We start from the raw sequence: 17,057 nt of genomic DNA, 5'->3' as shown, positions 1-17,057 counted from the left end.
TTTTAAAAGAGAGAATTTCATTTTAATGGTTATAATAAAATGTGTATTAAATCTTGTCCAAGTTTAACATTTGCACTTCCCAAATATATAATTGAGTGTCCCCTGAATTACGGCTTCTTTGGCCAAATTTGAACTTTCAAAACGATATATATATATATATATATATATAAATCAAAGAATCTATAGAAACAACAAAAATGGATATATCTGCTTTTGCGTCTGAAGTCTTCACACACACACACATATATATACAAATCCCTCGCTCATTGATGTTCGTTTATTGGCTTTGAGAGATAATTTGCGTTGGAAATGCCCAAAATGTCCTTTTTCAAGCTAATCTATCTTGTTTGTCCTTGGCCAAATTTTGTCATTGATATGCGACATCTAAACTTAACTGTGATTGGCTGCCTCATCTTCCCATGTTTACAGCAAATAGGGAAGACGAGTGTTTATAACGACGTCTGCTGGCGGTTTGGGGGAGCCAACCATTAATAGCGACGTCACATCCTTCGATCTCAATTCTTCCCACGTTATGCATAGAATAAAGAAGACCTTTAAGAATAAATAACAGACAGGAATGTATTACAACAAACTTTCAAAATGAAAACTGCCCTTTGCTTTTGTACCTGTTATGAATCTTTAAAACAACTGACAACATTTCACTCTGACACTGGCCGACCCGATTAGAACAGATTTTTTTTAAGCCGACAGTCCATTTGGGGGGGACTCCTGTGAAGGGTGAACGAAAGACTTTCGACACCTGGAGGCTCACGCTCATTGTCAGCCCGACCTGAGAAAACACTCGCAGAAGGCAGCGCGGTGCAGACCTCGTGGATGCACCGCACCAGAACCGTCTCCAGGACGGAGACGCTCCAGAACGGGTCGTGGCAGAACACGACGCGAGACTCCAGGGAGGCAGTGAAAGACCGTCGATGGAGGAGAGAGTGACGGATCTCTCGTGAGAGGGACGGCGGGGGAATGTGAGAGCAACGGTGGCTTGTCCGTCACTCTCAGTCTGCGATTGGCACCTTGGAGTCCGCTGGCCCTCGCTCGGCCCGCTGGCTCCTCCTGTCAGAATTTAGGGCACAGGGGTCAATCCAACAGGAGCTCAGACGAGCGGTTTCCTCGTGTGGACCGGAAAATGTTCAGAATGGACTGTCAGGAGTTGTGCCGCACGCACCGAGGCCAACTGGACACGACGACCCGCACGCGGCCAAACGTCATTGACGTGGACAACGCGGCGTTAAAGGGGAACGGAACCTTAAATGTAAAGTTGTTTACGTAGATCTGCAAAGTATTCTAAAAATACTGACACAGAAATTTGGAGTATTAGTTGAGTATCATGGCAAACCGTATCAGTACGGCTTCGCAGCACCGCAATGGCCGCCGGCCGGCTCGATCTTGCTTATGCTAATAAACTAGAAATTTCCCTTACGTGAAAACTTCTGCAATTGTATTCGCTGGTTACTTTAAAAAGAAAATTCTGATCCGTAGCGGCTGAAGACTGCGCAACAGTCCAGTCGCTTTCCGCTGTGTCAGTCGGTGTATTGGGGGGGGGGGGGCGAAAACGGAAGACACGACGCATTCACGGTCCGGAGGCCCGGCAACGAGACTGAGCCGAGGTGAGGTCTCTTGTGAGGGACACTCTTGCTGACTGGACTTTAACCTTTGACATCTGACCTCTGGCATTTCACGCTCTCAGCAATATGGATTTCCTCTGACCCGGTCCTGCGCACTGTTCTGTGTTTGTGTGTGCACTTTCTGATATAGTGATGGGATTGTCGTCTTTATAGTTTTTATCTTGTTTTTCAAGCGATGGCCAACTAATCGTGTAGTCCAATTCTTTCTCTCTCTCTCTCTCTCTCCACGTACACACATAGCCGCATTTCTAATTTTCCAAAATATTTCCGGAAGACTCTGACCGCTCTGCCTCGAACATTGTCTCGTGTGCGAGAGGCAAACATCACTTTTTTTGAAACCGATTTTGAATACTTCTCGCTGAAAGAATGCAGTCGAATGACTTTTATGGTCTCCTCTCTCTACCCACACGAGCTTCGGGAGAAAATATCAATATTGCTATGGCTAGCAGAACAGTTTCCGCTGCATTGTTGCTGTTCAGTGGAAATGAGTCGTACTTTTTGATGACATTTATTTAGCTTTCCATCTGCCTCACGGATGAAAGGTTCTATGAGGACTTTGTGTGTTCTGGCTTGGATTTTTGAGCAGATTCCAGAACCATGCGTGTGATTGTTGGCGTCCTGCGGCCGGTCAAAGTTGTTCCCTGCCTCTCATTCATTACCCTTATGAGCACAAGCATTGTAGGAAATGTTACACAGTGGATCTGACTCTATTTTGCGACTATTCGAACTGGTTACTTGGGTACTTGCTGCGCTGTTCGTTTTGCACTTTGCCAACGGTTGCTTCCTTCTTTGACGAATTCAAGCGTTTAAAACCCGAACGGGACGGGTGAGATTTTGCCTCTTGTCTGTCCTGTCCGATAATTCCGGAGTAAAATGGAGTTGTTTGTCTATAGCGTACAGTAAATGTTCGCTTTGCTGCCGTGACTATTTTTTTACGTTCTAATCAATGCAGCTTAACAGCTTCATTAGTGCCGCTTTGTCCACGCAGCGTTTGGTAATTACGCCGGGGGAAATACACGTACCTTTACGCAATTGTGTGTGTGTGTGTGTTCACGCGCGCATTAATGAGCGCAGGTGTCCGCATGTGTGTGCACCAGTTGGGGGTTGAGGCTAATGGAGCCATAATTGATGCTGAGTCGGGATCACTGCTGACTGCTACGGTTGGACGCCGACCTAACGAGGGCAGAAGCGCGCACACCAACACACGTGCACCTTTCATTGCTGCCCTTCGACTCTCACTTTTGTAGCCATGTGCATAAACACCCCCCCCCCCCGACCCTCCTTTCATGAACACAGTTACTCGCCCAGACATCCTTCTCTTCACCACCACTTTCCAAGTTGTTTATCCTCACGACGGTCACGGGACTCTTGTGAAATCCATACTTTGCGACTAAAACATTTGAGGGGAACGCGATCCAATTCGAGAGATGTTCGGATCGCCAACTTATTTCCAGGAGGGACGTGTATCGGTCATAAACCCATCCCAGGTGATATTTGGATGACGTCATATTTTTAAAGGAAAATTCCAGTGGTTTGGAGTAACAATGTATCCAATCGGTCATGCAATATGTAAATGCGGTGGCGCTCGCTCGTCATTCCGCATATTCAACATTATTTACAACCACGGGTTCAAATCTGTATGGAAGTATTCCTCCGTCTTCCCGATCAACCGATACTGCTATTTCTTCATCAGATGAGGATAAATCCGAGAAATCAGCGCTGGGCATAAATGGTGTCCCGTGTAATCGAGCGTTTGGACCGGCACCACGCACGTACTTCATGTGACTCGCGAAAAATGGCGTCTCCCCTGCAAAATTTGTAATTGTCGATAGAACGCTTCTCAAAACACTACTAAATGAGAGAGGATTTAACATCACATTATCAAGATAGAGTACATATTACATGAAATATTGGATACATGGTTACTCCAAACCACCGGAATTTTTCCTTTAACGCTGATACCAGCCCTGCTAAAAAAATTTCTGTAGAGTTCAAAAGAATTTGTACAGAACAACTTGTTCTATTGAAATTTGGCCGTCATTTTCTATAGAATTTCTACAGAACAATCAAATTTCTATAGAAATTCTATAGGACTTGCGTCCTAAAGTTCTATAGTTCTTTAGGAATGTTCTATAGAATTTTTTTTTTTTTAGCAGGGAGTCACCATTGTTAATATGATCAAGTTGAACATAAAACAACGTTTACATTCATAACACATTTTGACACCTCATGCTTCTTCTTCTTCTTCTTTTAGTAGAAACTGGCGTTGTCAGTTTGATGCTCACTGAGTTGATGTCTCGTGATTCCCCTGACATCTCGGATGTCACGCAGGGTTGCCGAGGTTACTGTACCTCTCAATCTGTACGTGACTTTTAGAAGCATATTTCAATCGTGAAAAATGGCAAGTCTGACTGGTGGTTGGTGTTTTATCACAACCGGAGGAAAGCCCGACCCACGGTGGAAAAGGTTGATATCGCGTACTTGCACGCACGTGCGTTGTAGAGGTGGGAAAAGTACTCAAACTTGTAGTTAAGTAAACGGACAGATGTCTGGTAAGAGTAGAAGTACTGATTGAGGTCGTTAGCACAAAACTGTTGTTGTAACTTTGTCCAAAATTTCTGATCTGATTGTCATCTGATTTCCTGTGCGGTTGCGCAGGGGCCCCGATCCCCACTTCGATACGTGTCCTCGTCAGCCTGGCTAAGTTTGCTTAAGCTTGGCAGTGAACCGCGGCTTGTGGTTACTGAATGTGCGAAATGACTTTGTTGCTGTACACACACACACACACACACACACACGTGGTCACAGAAACTGATATAGGATGCGACAGTGTCCGCATATTCGTCCGGGATGCCAGCTGAATTTTCAAAGCCTGTGCAGTCTAAACAGCTTTGAGGTTCTATCGTGTTCTTTGCTTCGTGGGTCCACTTTTTGCAGTTTTCTCCGGAGGTTTCGTGCATTTAAGTTCTTAGCTACTACAGTATGTCGGCATTCATTTTCCCTGCTTCGCAGTCCTCCAGGTCGCTGCCATCTTTGTTTGTTCCTTTCCGCCTTGTAGAATCAATAAAATCTCAAATCATTCAGGGTCGCAAACGTGTATTTTGAAAGTAGAAGTAAAACACTTTGGAAATGCAGTCCAATTCGGTTTTATTTGTCACGCACTTTAAAAGCACGCACAGTGCACCAAAATGTTGTACAAAGCAACATTGACAGTACATAAAACATTCTAGAGAAAGAGGTTCAACTAAAACGCAAAAATGGAGAAGGAAATACAATTGAGACCCAAATAACAGTCGTACAAAGAGCAATAATGGAGTCATGCAGTAAAAATTCTCATCAAATCAACTTAACCACAATTTAAATGCACACTGTGGATAGATGAAAATTCATAACAAAAGTGTAGATGCCCAAAAAAGTGTGAATACCGTAATTTCCAGACTATAAGCCGTGACTTTTGTCACACGCTTTCAAGCCCGCGCCTTATACAGTGGTGCGGCTAATCTATGCATTTTTTTTTTTTTCCCCTCACGGCCGCCAGGGGCGCTCGTGCAGAAAAGTGAGACAGGCGGAATGTATGTGTCAAGGAAGACGCAATTTTAATGGAATTTCACACTTTATGCGTGGATAAAATTAGCATGAACAGACCCTCAGCATGGAAAATGCAGGAAGAAATGCATATGACGCCGCTTTCAAGTTAAAAGCAATCGAGCTGCTAGATAAGGAAGGAAACAGCTGCTGCAAGTCAACTTGGCATAATTGAATTGATGGTGAGACGCTGGAAACGGAAGCGGGAAGAACTGGAGTAATGCGAAAAGATGAAAAAAGGTAATAAAATCAGTTGGCCTGAACCGTGTTACTGCCGCATCCCAGTGACTTTTACCGGTATGTTTTTTTTTTTTTTTTTTTTTTTACCCAGCCATGTTAGTGCTGTGCTACTGCCGCGTCACAAGCACTGTTTGGAAAGAAAGGCTAAGGTATACGTGTACCGTCTTTCTTTGTAAATATCGCTTGTTTCAAAGTGGGCACGTGCGGCTTATAGACAGGTGCGACTTATGTATGTACAAAATGGTTTTTCCTTTAAAAATGTACTGGGTGCGGCTTATAATCAGATGCGGCTTATAGTCCAGAAATTACGGTAGTTAACCTGAAGCTCATGAGGGTAGAATTAATCATGTTTTTCTTTGTATGCTATGATATTTAATTAAAGGCAAAGTGCATCCTTTTATATTCCTAATACTTTGTTGTGATATGTAAACAGTAAAAAGATGTTTATACAAACGTACAGCGTTAAGAAATATTGTTCAAATTAAAATGTGGTAATACGATAACATGCGTGTGCCCATTCACATGACTCAGTGTAGTAACATAAAAACACTGCATCAATAATAAAAAAAAGTTTGACTTGAAAAAAAAAAAAAAAAAGCATTTAGCATCATTCATATCACTAACGTTGTCCAGGATTCTCACGGCAATGCCAGAGATTCTGTTTCTACTCATTCCGAGCCATTTTGCAACCACTACCAGCATTTCTAGAGTTGCCGATTGAAGTCAATTTGCGATCAGTCGACTGTCGTTCGTCGGCAAATCAGCGCGACAGAAAAACGGGAAGATTGCTCGCATATTTGCGAAATGCAAACCCGCTTCGGCTTCACATAAATTCTCGACCACAACTGTTTCTTCTCAGTAACAGCTCCTCGGGGTGGGAAGATGGAGAGTTCGCGTCGTGAGCGAGATTGTGCCCGTTGCACTGTCCGTATGTGTGGCCCGTGCGTGTCTTTTGTGTCTGTGTGCTTCTACAATGTTCCGTGTCCCTGAAATCCAGTCAAGTTTCTAAATCAAGTCTTTTATGAAGTTCTGCTGCTCTGGGCACCCCATTAACATTTCATGTCACCCTGAATCCCTCTCTGACGTACTCCCGTGGGCGCCATGCAGGAAGCACCTCTTTCAATAATATACTCTGCAAAAGTCCACCGTATTTGATATACTTTGATGAGAGCCAATATTATTTTTTTTACGTGAGAAACACCACGAAGAGCGAGAGGCTGGCGACCTTGAACCTGCAAGGATTCGAACATTTCTTGTTCATTTTGACCAGTAATGCCTTAAGTCTCCTCTTGGGGAGCGGCTTTTGTTTTTAATCAGAGGAGTGCCGCAGGGAGGGGGGGGGTGGGGGAACATATTTTTAAGTTTCATCACTTTTCCCAGCCTTTTTCTGTCTTTCCTTTTCTATTCTAGCACCGTGTCCTCGCTCACTCCACACACCGCTCAACCACTTGTCAGTTTTGACATGCGGCTTGACTTCAGTATCGGGATCGGGCACGTACGCTCATCTCATTATCTCCCCCGTTTGGGTGTTTGTACGAGTGGGTGACGGGTGGAGCGTGTAAGCCCCCCCACCAGCAGCAGCAGCAGCACCCACCCCAAGTCTCCAGCGCGCCGTTTGAAATAAAGCGACAGATAATCGCGGGGCTCTGCCGAGGCGAGCTCATCTGAGCGCCAATCGATACGAGCGCCATAGCTTCAAAGCCGGTCTTCAAAGAGGCGAGGAGTAGCCATATGCTCGACGTGCTTTTTGAGCGTGGAAGCGTGTGAGAGACGGAAGGTGGGGGGCGGTTGGTGGGGGGGGGGGGGGTGCCGGCAAACGTGTGGAGAGAGACCGACATCAAGATCACCGGAACAAAAGTGGGAGGGAGGGAGTCGGTTTTCATTGGCTGGGGCAAACGTCATCATTTGTAATCACACTAAAGCAACGTTTCCCGACTTTTACCAAGCCCAGGAACATATTTTGTAGTAAGCAAGTAATTTCTGCTGCAATTTTGTGAAATTCAATATCACGTTGATGATTGTATCTCCTCCACGAAAAATTTTACTGAGTCACACTTAGCAGAAGAGAAGATTCTTCTTCGTTTGGCTCTGCAAGACTGCATTGTACTGTCGTGCCTCCCGGTGGCCAATGCGCAAACAGCACATTAAATTGGATGTCAGCATTAAATCATGATCCACAAACTCTTTCATTCTTTACATTCTGTTTGATTGTTACTCATATGTGTTTATAAAATGAAGTATTATAGAGTGCTATCTGTCCTTATTGTTTTTGGGAGGGAAGGCCGGAACAGATTAATCTCATCTCCATTCATTTCAGTGGAGAAAGATGATTTGAGATAAACGTGTTGAATGTGGTCATGGGATAAATGAAACTGGTAGATTGTCTGTATTGGCCTATCATAAAGATTCCAATGTGTCCTAATTCACGCTTGTAGCCTACATGAAATTAACTAACGACGTCTGCAGATGTTAATTTGTGTAATTGAAGCCGCTTTTACTTTGCAACAGGCACACTTTGGCTTTTTATTAAACGTGACACGAATGAGTGTCTGATCTGCACTCTTATTTGCTACATGTGTCAGTTTACGCGGGAAAATAATCACAGCAAAGTCCCCCAAATAATCCGCGATGCAAGTACGCCGAAGGTGCAGCGGAGTGGACGACTTTATTTTATTTCTTAAGTGTAGCGCAATGCTCCTTTGCAACCTCAGTTGAGAATTGAGCCTCTGAAGCGCTTGTGATCTCTTCAGCGTCGCTCCTTCACTTGGACAAAATGAGCCGCCAATCTACTGATATTGCCACTCTGTCATCTTTTTTTTTTTTTATTCGGCAAACCAGCAGCGGCTGTGGCCTTTGTTGAGAAAACGCACAAACACAATTTCACACCGTGCACGTGCGGCGGGGGGAAAAAAAAAAAAAAAAAAGAGAGAGAACAAAAGCATACGAAGGTGTGAGTGAGGAAGGAAGTTTGGGGGGGGGGGCGGCGGCGACGCGAACAGGTGAGAGGAAAAGAAAGGCTCAGTTTTCCACACGGAAAATGTGTGTGACGAGCGGCTGTAAAGCGGTAATTGACGACACAAGCGACGGACTTCGTTATGCCTCTGAAAATGCACGCAGTCGTGTTTTGGAACTTTCGCAGCATGGTAACCAAAATGCTTTCAAGCAGCAATGTGTCACAATTAGCTCCACCTGGGATTGTTTTCTGCGGCGGGGGTTTGGGCTCCTCTATTTTCGCGTCTGCAGTTTCTTTTTTCTATACGTATAAATAAATAGCTGGCTGTAAATTGCATGTTCACGCTGAACAATCTGTGGACGCTGTCGGCGGGTGTGTTGCGCGTGATCTACAATGATTGCAAACTTTTCCTCGCGTTCCAAGTAGCAGGTGCCAAATTGTGTGTTCACGCTAACGGATTGTGCCACTGGTATATTTTTAGGGTCTGCTGTGCTCGAAGGTAACGTTTGCGATTTACAGTCACTGTGATTTGACGACGCCATCGCACTCGCATATCTGCGCAGTCGGGCACGAAACAATCGCGCGCACTAAATTTGTTAGGAGTAGAAATACATAGATATTGAAAAACGTCGCTTATTTTGTGTAGTCTTGACCAATGTTCCCTCGAAGCTGCGCCATTGCGCACTTGTCGCGCAATCTCAACACACGTGGAAACCGATCCAGCGCAGTAAACCACAGCCTGACGTCTTTTTTTTTTTTTTTTTTTTAACACACAACTACTTCTACTTCCTAGTTTACCTGACACCGCCCCCCTCCACTCTTAAAGGGGTACACTCATAATTACAAACAGAACACACGCATATCTGCGGGCATGACTGGTGGACAACACCCGTCACTTTATATCTGCGGGAATGACTGACCACCCATTTTTCAAATGTGAGTGACTGGATTGAGACTGTGCAACGTTTGGGAGTGTTATAGATGTCCGAAGTCGTGGAATTTTAAATGCAGAGTTGCAAGGAATTTGGTCAACTACGTATTACGTGCAATTCAAGGCAGTGGCGTTTATATCGTCGCTGCGTCCCAGTCCTTGCTGCTTTTGCACCTTTGCACACATTCACAATTGCAAATTAGTATTTGCATCTTTTTTAATGTATTGTTCGGTTTATATTTCACAAGTCTTGAGACTTACAATCTAATCCAATTTAATTACAGCAACTACATTCAGCTTAATGGTTCATTGCATGTTTTTAACTGATTTGTTTTTATGGGTTTCTACATCGATCCATCAAAATATTACTCGTGAAATGTGCCTGTGGTGGAAAAACAGTCGGGAACCGCTTGAGAACTGCACCAAATCAGCTGTTTGGGCCATGGCAAACTTGAAGTCTTTGGGTTCATCCGGTGAAATGCATTTTCATTAAAAAAAAAAAAAAAAATGACCGTTCAACTTTGAGAACTACACCAAAAATTAGGTGAAGGTCTGATTGAATTATTGCCAAACAAAACCAAAAACCAGGACTATAGCGACATTTCTCCACAGCAGTTGAGTAGTTCTAATAAACACTGAAATAAGTGCTGACAAAGTTGCGTTTGCCTTCATATCTGGGGCCAATCTTCGCCTTCCGAGTTGTGTGCAATGCAAATGATCAATGCGAGTTCAATGAAGATGATGCGAAAGAGCAGAGTTGTGTTAGCGTTAAACACGTGATATTCTTTTTCGTCACTGTCGATTTAGGTTTACCACAGCTGTTTAAGGAAAAATAGACGTCAGGACTACACAAAGTACGGGATGAGATCCTGCCCCGAGTGGAGGAGTTGAAGTTATCTCGGGGTCTTGTTCACGAATGAGGGAAGGATGGAGCGGGAGATCGACAGATGGATCGCTGCAACTCTTCAGTGATGCGGACTTTGTACCAGTCCGTTGTGGTAAAAAGGGGGCTAAGTTGCAAAGCCAACCTCTCCATTGACCAATCTATCTACGTCCCTACCCTCACCTATGGGCACGAGCTGTGGGTCGGGACCGAAAGAACAAGATCCCGGACACAAGCGGGCCAGATGAGTTTCCTCCGCAGGGTGTCTGGGCTCTCCCCTAGAGAACGGGTGAGAAGCTCGGTCAATCCGAGAGGGGCTCACTGTCGAGCCGCTGCTCCTCCGCATTGAGAGGGGCCAGATGAGGTGGCTGGGGCATCTGATTCGGATTCCTCCCGGACGCCTCCCCGGTGAGCTGGCACGTCCCGCCGGAAAGAGACCCCGGGGACGACTGCAGGACACGCCGGAGAGACTAAGTCTCTCGGGTGGTCTGGGAACGCCTGGGGATCCCTCCGGAAGAGCTGGAAAAAGTAGTTGGGGAAAGGTGAAGTCTGGGTATCCCCGCTGAAGCTACTTCCCCCGGGAACAGAGCAGGAAAAGCGGTAGAAAATGGATGGATGGATGGATGGATGGATGGACTACATACACGAAGGGCCCTGGAACAAAACAAAACCAAAAAAAGGCTGCCAAGAATTCCTCCGTATTTAAAGTGACGACATGCGGCTGTGTGAGTGGACACTGGCGTGATGCACGCAGCCGTCGGGCCGCTGGCATTCTCATTTGACTCCTAAATGCGCTCATCGCGAATGAATCGGGAGCCGCTTCAGCGCGGGCGGGCGGGCGGGCAGCGAATCCTTGGCCGGCCTCCAGTTTGCGACGCACGTTGGCTCCGCCGGAGATTGAGAGTGCGTGTCCAAGAGGCCCAATTACCTTCACATCCAATGTAAGACAACAAGCCGCAGAGCTAATTACAAGGCCGCCACACGGAGATGGGAAACACTGGATAGCGGCGCTTTACACACTTCCTCGCCCCCTTGATTGTGTGTTTACGGCGCATTCATCATAGAAATGAGTGCCATTGTTATATTATTAGCATAAATGATGATTACAACCTCTGAGCCGACGATCTTTATTGAGTCATCAATAAGATTGCGCTTGCCCCGCTGGCCGAGATTGATTTGCGCTTCACGCCTCCTGCCGGGGGGATCAAATGATAGAAAATGCACAAAGTTGTCGTTGGGTCAAATCTCGGGAATTTATTCGCCTTATCACTCAAAGGCCGTCAGGCTGCTGGCAGTTAATTACGGCGGGCTTAAATATCAGCAACGGTGGCTGTTAGCGATCGGACCTAATGAATTTGCCAACAGCTTGCCTCTTTCCTTCCCCGTTGAACACAACTGGACTAGATTTACTGTGCTTACTTTAACAACTTAAAGACTCCGTCGGTCGAGGACTTACTTTATGCGCACACATGCAGAATAGCTTAGCTCAGTGGATCAATGGCCTCTCGCTCGATGACTCCATCGGGAGGGTTATCCGCCTGCACCTCACGGGTGGAACACTCTGCAGAAGCGCGTGTGCGCGCGCGCGTTAATATATCCGTACATGTCCAGCATTTATTGATATCTGGCTATTCTGTTTGCTCGTCATTTAATTAGAAATTAATTCTATTTGCAGTGAGACACGCTCATTTTTATTCAATTCTCATATTATTCTCCTGAATAACCCAATTACTGGATTTTTTTTTTGTTGAGATGCTATTGTTTTATTTTTGTGTCTTGATTTAGCATATTGTCATATTTCCCAATATGCCAGCGCCGAGAAACAAGTCTGTGATTTTTGCAACAATGAAGCTAATAAGGGATCGTTCTAATCCTTGAAGGGGACGTTTTGCATTTTGTTTTGTTTTGCACAATCCATTCAGATCCAATACAACAGCTGTAAAAAATGAATACGTAAAATGCACAGATAATACTGCTCTCAGGGAAGTACTCATTACGGTTGTTGATCTTTGCAGCGGCCTAGCTTGAACTCAAAGTGAAAGCTGTTTTCGCTATTTTGCGCCCCTCCCCGTGACTAAATAGTCAACGTGTGGCGAGCTTGCAACCGCTTCATCTTCAGGCCTTTCACGTGTTCTCCGACTTCCGACGCGACAGAAAAGTGATAAACTTGCTAGCCATTTAGCGCTCCAAAGCACTCTTTGGATGCTCACTGAACTGAGCTTGACGTAGCTGAGGGCTCGCTTGCACGAAGAGGATCTTGTACCGCCTTTTTTTTTTTTTTGTTTGTTTTTTGTTTTTCATTTCCAGACTGCACAAGTATACCTAATGTTGTGGCCAGTTTCATCTGTATGAGTGTTGCAGTGAGAATTCCGCCACCGTGCTGCGTGGTTAGCTTAACGTCTGGCACAAGAAGACAAAGAGAAGAAAAAAAAGGGGGAAGAAGAAGAGTGCACGCACATTGCAGCAGAACTATCGCCCCACTTTCAGTCTCGCTCTGCTGGGGTTTGAGAGGGATAAATATTGTACAGGTTCCAGTTTTCGGGTGTATTTGTGTGTTTATTTGTTTAAATCCTGCAAGTTCTCCCATCTACTCCAGCATCTTTTATGATTATTTCATGACATCGCCTATCAAATGTTTTTTTTTCCACTGGTGCAGTTTTGTACTACTTCTGTCTGCATCGTTCTGAGTTAAAGCAGCTTTGGTGCAGTAAAGAGGTTTCCCACTTTCGGCGGTTCGAAAAGCGTAAGATCACCTGAGGCAGGATGACGTCCCGAACTCCCGCATGGCCGACAAACGATAATCTACGCCGCCGATTCCCAACCGGCGTGCCGTGAGAGCTCTTCTGGGCCGGCGAAGGAAATGGTCGAATTTATAACAAATAATTTAGCTTTGTTCACCTACAGTATCGATGGCAGTAGCATAGACGGAACAATTAAAGGCTCCTTTATGAGATTGCGAAAAGTGGATAATCTGTGTACTCGCTTTTGGTGAAATTCTTGTTTTGTTGGTTGTGTCGTGAGATTTTCCAAATGTAAGATGTGTGCCTTGCTTGGGAATCACTCCTCTACACAAATGTAACTTGTTATATGCGAGCTTCCACTATTGTTATTTCGATTTGCCCCGCTGAGAGAGTCGCAAGCCCGTAGACTTATCACCACTCGTGATTTCTGAGGATTAAGGAAAAGAAAAAAATAAGTGCAACAACTAGCCTGCAAAAACGATGCTCAATTGTGGAATTCTGTCTGTGGTGTAACCAAAAAAAAAACAAAACCAAAAAACGTCTGACACGATTCCAGACGCAAGTCCTCTGGAAGGTAACGAACAAACAATAAACACGGAGTATAGATGTAACGTTGACAATGCAAAGTCTCGACATGGACATGGATGGGAGAGTTTGTTGTTGAAAATCTACATCTGTGGTCAGAGCTCCATGAGATGGAAAGACCATAGACCGTAATTATAGCAGCCTGCCATCCCAATACTTTTGTGATTTCCTTTTTTTTCCATTATGTACAATTTAAATGTTGGGTTTCACGCACAGTTGATTTCATTGTACAGGATGTAGAGTTTCACTGTCATGTACAACAAATTTTATATGCGTCGAGTTACTTTTTCAGGTCAATATTTGTGTGCAATATCAGGGGTGCTTTGAAATCTGAAGGGTAATCGTTTGCCCAGCTATTTATCAAGTTACCTTAAAAAAGGAAGGCCGAAAAAATCACATCTCAACTGAATTGTGTATTACAAATGACAATTTTGAATAAATGTGCAGATTTTAGCAAGAATCGTGGAAGTTGACACGCATGATTTCCTTTTTCCGGCCACATCTAGCCCGAGGTCCTTAGGTTTGACACCGCACCTTAAATAATGTGCAAATCCGTGGTGGAATCATAAATTTCTTGAGGTTGTTTTGTTTGCGGGGGGGACTGTGTACAATGCATGGGGAAAAGCTCAATCGGTCTTTTTGTGCTGTGAAATCTACCAGCTCGCTTTTTAGAACATATATATATATATTTTTTTGTAGCCATCTGACATTTCTATTAAAACTTTATTTTCTCCCTCCCCCCCCCTCCCCCTTTCCTCTTCTCTCTTCACAGTTTGACGCGTTGAAGTGCTTCTTAAGGTAAGAGAGCGTCTCATTATTTCCTGATTTATTCCCTCCCCGCATCTCCGAAACGCAGCACGCCACCAGCATGTTGTCCCGCGTCCTGCGACAACGCAATCTACATTGGCAAATGATGTGGCGCTCGCCGCGCGTCGCGTTCATATAATGCGAGAGAAATTGAAACGCTCCACACCTGCCAGAGTTATCGCGAATGCGCGCACACACAAAACAGGTGATTTGAACTCATAAAACGGCAGACAGGAAATTAGCATTTTGTTTATATATATATGTAATACAAACATACTTCCAAACACTGTCGGCCATTTCAAACGCATCCATTTTGCAAGTTTTATGAGGATTTTTTTTTTTTTTTTTTTTTTTGGTCTTTTGCATTCAATCCTCAAACCGCATTGATTTCAAACTTAAACCATGTCACGAACTCCTTTTGACCTCCAGTCCTCTCTAAAATGATCGGAACGGCAAGGTCAATTCCTTTGTTTTTGTTGTCGTTACGGAGACATTTGGATTTCAGATGAAAAGATGAATATGAGGCAAACGTTTGGAATTCCAGTTTTCATTTCACAGCAACAACAACTCGGGACAGAGGACCTTTTGCTCGAAGTTCAAGTGAGCAAACGTATCGAAACAGACACGATTAAATGAGCTTAAAGTGAATAACATTGAACATTCGGTGGCCATAACCCGAACTGGCGAAAAACTGCATCAAACCTTGATCCATTGTTTTGACCAGACTGTTGCATTTTCCCTTCAATGTCCTCTCTAAGAGATAAAATGCATGCTCTATTGGGTGAAGGTCTGATGACTGACTTGGCCACATTAAGACCTTCCACTCCCCCTCGATGATGTCTTTTGTTGTGTTTTGGTTCATTGTTTCGTCATTTTTCTGTAGACAGCCAGACAAAATTGTTTTGGTTCATATTGCGCCTCCCGTCATGAGTTACATCATTAATAAAGACTCATGAGCCCATTTCAGAAGCAGCCAGGCGAGGCCGAGAGCCATGACGTTACCTCTACCGTGCCTCGCAGATGAATTTGGTGCTCACTCGCTATTTGGGTTCTTAATATATCAGAGCCTAAGTGAGTAGAGTGGATGCTTTCCAAAGGCATAATTGAAGAATCTTCCACCTGTTCAACTGTCACTTTGCGAACCCGAGCTCAAACACAGGCGCCGCATTATTGCATCGTACGTCTCGTAGACAAATAATAATGAGAAGATACTGTACAACAAATCCTCATCCGCCGACCGCGCTTCGTAACTGTTAGTCATAACCGCCTCCAACTTTTACCCAGCGTGTCCGCTTGTTATTGTTTATTTGCGGATCAGGGCTTGCAGCTCACGTCTATCTCCAACTTATTACTCTGAGGCAGGGATGATTGTGTTGTTATAGTCGAGTCGAATGCTTGAAGTTGGGAGGAAAAAAAAAAAAAATATGGAATGTTGTACCAGGAACAAAACAAAGCTCTGAGGAGATTTTCTTTTTCACCTTTACGGCCGTGATTTTCTTGTTGTTTATGGTCATTACGTTAAACATCTTTGTCCAAAGACTTTTGCATGGTCGGGCACGGTGTGTAGTGTGTCAACCCAAATTGGAATTGCCCCATGTCGTGACACCGTAAACAATCAGTTGCCCCATGCATCAGCCACTTGAGCTGCAGATAGGACTTCCCTCCAACAGAAATTTCCCCTTTTCCTTTACCTCAGTGAATTAAAGATGATTAAAAACAGCAAGATTCCACAAAATGGAGCCAAAGTTACTGTCACTGCTCGAAGCCCAAATGGGCAAATGGGCAAGATTGCGGGTACTCTAAATTGCTCTTTGGTGCATAGGCGCAAACAGCAGTCAGGTCCCGTCCCCCCACCCAAGAGGGAGGGAGGCCACCCTCACATCTTCTGGGGTGAACCCCAATGTACGGGCAACTCCAGAGTGGCAGAGAGTCCAACCCCTCTGAAGAGGACTGGCACCAGAGCCCAAGCTGTGTGTGGAAGGCAAGCCCAACTATATCTCGGTGGAACTTCTCAACCTCACACACCAGCTCGGGCTCCTTCCCCACCAGGAAGGTGACGACAGTCCACATCCCTAGAACCAGCTTCTGTAGCCCGGGTCCCTGTCTTCGGCCACCACTCGGCTCATATTGCACCCGACCGACCCGACAGGGTGTGAGCCAAATTACCCTCTCGGGCTGTGCCTGACTGGGCCCGATGGGTCCAGGCCTGGCCACCAGGACATCCCCTTCAACGGCCACCTCCGGGCCTAGCGCCAGATGGGGATTTGGGGGGGCGGGGGGCTGCTGACCACGGGAAGCCTCCATCCATTTTGGTCAATCACTGCTACGTATTTGCAGAAATATTATTTTATTCAATTCGTAATGTCATATAGTTGGCGGGGAGGGGGTTGTATCTTGGGTTGGGGAGAGGAAAAAAATGCCACAAAATATTTAGCTCTCATAGTTTGTTAAAACTTTTACATTGTAACCTAAAAATATCTGTACAAAAGCCTTCCTTAAATGTGCAACAAAATGAAACTGCCAAGCAATGGCATGCTTATGTGCCCCTTGGTGTTTTATTTGCTTTGGTGTTCAAGGTTGTTTTTAACTGTGCGCGTGTTGCGGCTCAGCCTCCCTCCCTCGCTCGCTGTGTGTCTGTTCACCACACCTTGGAGTGGGCTCAGTTGGAGTTACCAATAGAACCTCATTAGTG

At 45.0% G+C, this 17,057-nt stretch overlaps 1 protein-coding gene across 4 annotated transcripts in view; it reads left to right on the top strand.

The window, feature by feature from the left end:
- The window catches only part of LOC133505567 (receptor-type tyrosine-protein phosphatase delta-like), a 219,288-nt gene that overhangs the window by 53,809 nt on the left and 148,422 nt on the right, over nt 1–17,057 (top strand). For all 4 annotated transcript variants that reach the window (XM_061828705.1, XM_061828704.1, XM_061828703.1 and 1 more), the window contains one exon: nt 14,331–14,356. The gene's annotated coding sequence lies outside the window, so the exon portion shown is untranslated. The remainder of the gene's footprint in view (nt 1–14,330; nt 14,357–17,057) is intronic.

This window comes from Syngnathoides biaculeatus, chromosome 9 (assembly GCF_019802595.1).
Source record: "Syngnathoides biaculeatus isolate LvHL_M chromosome 9, ASM1980259v1, whole genome shotgun sequence".
Taxonomy (NCBI): domain Eukaryota; kingdom Metazoa; phylum Chordata; class Actinopteri; order Syngnathiformes; family Syngnathidae; genus Syngnathoides; species Syngnathoides biaculeatus.
This window is presented reverse-complemented; position numbering and strand designations above follow the sequence as displayed.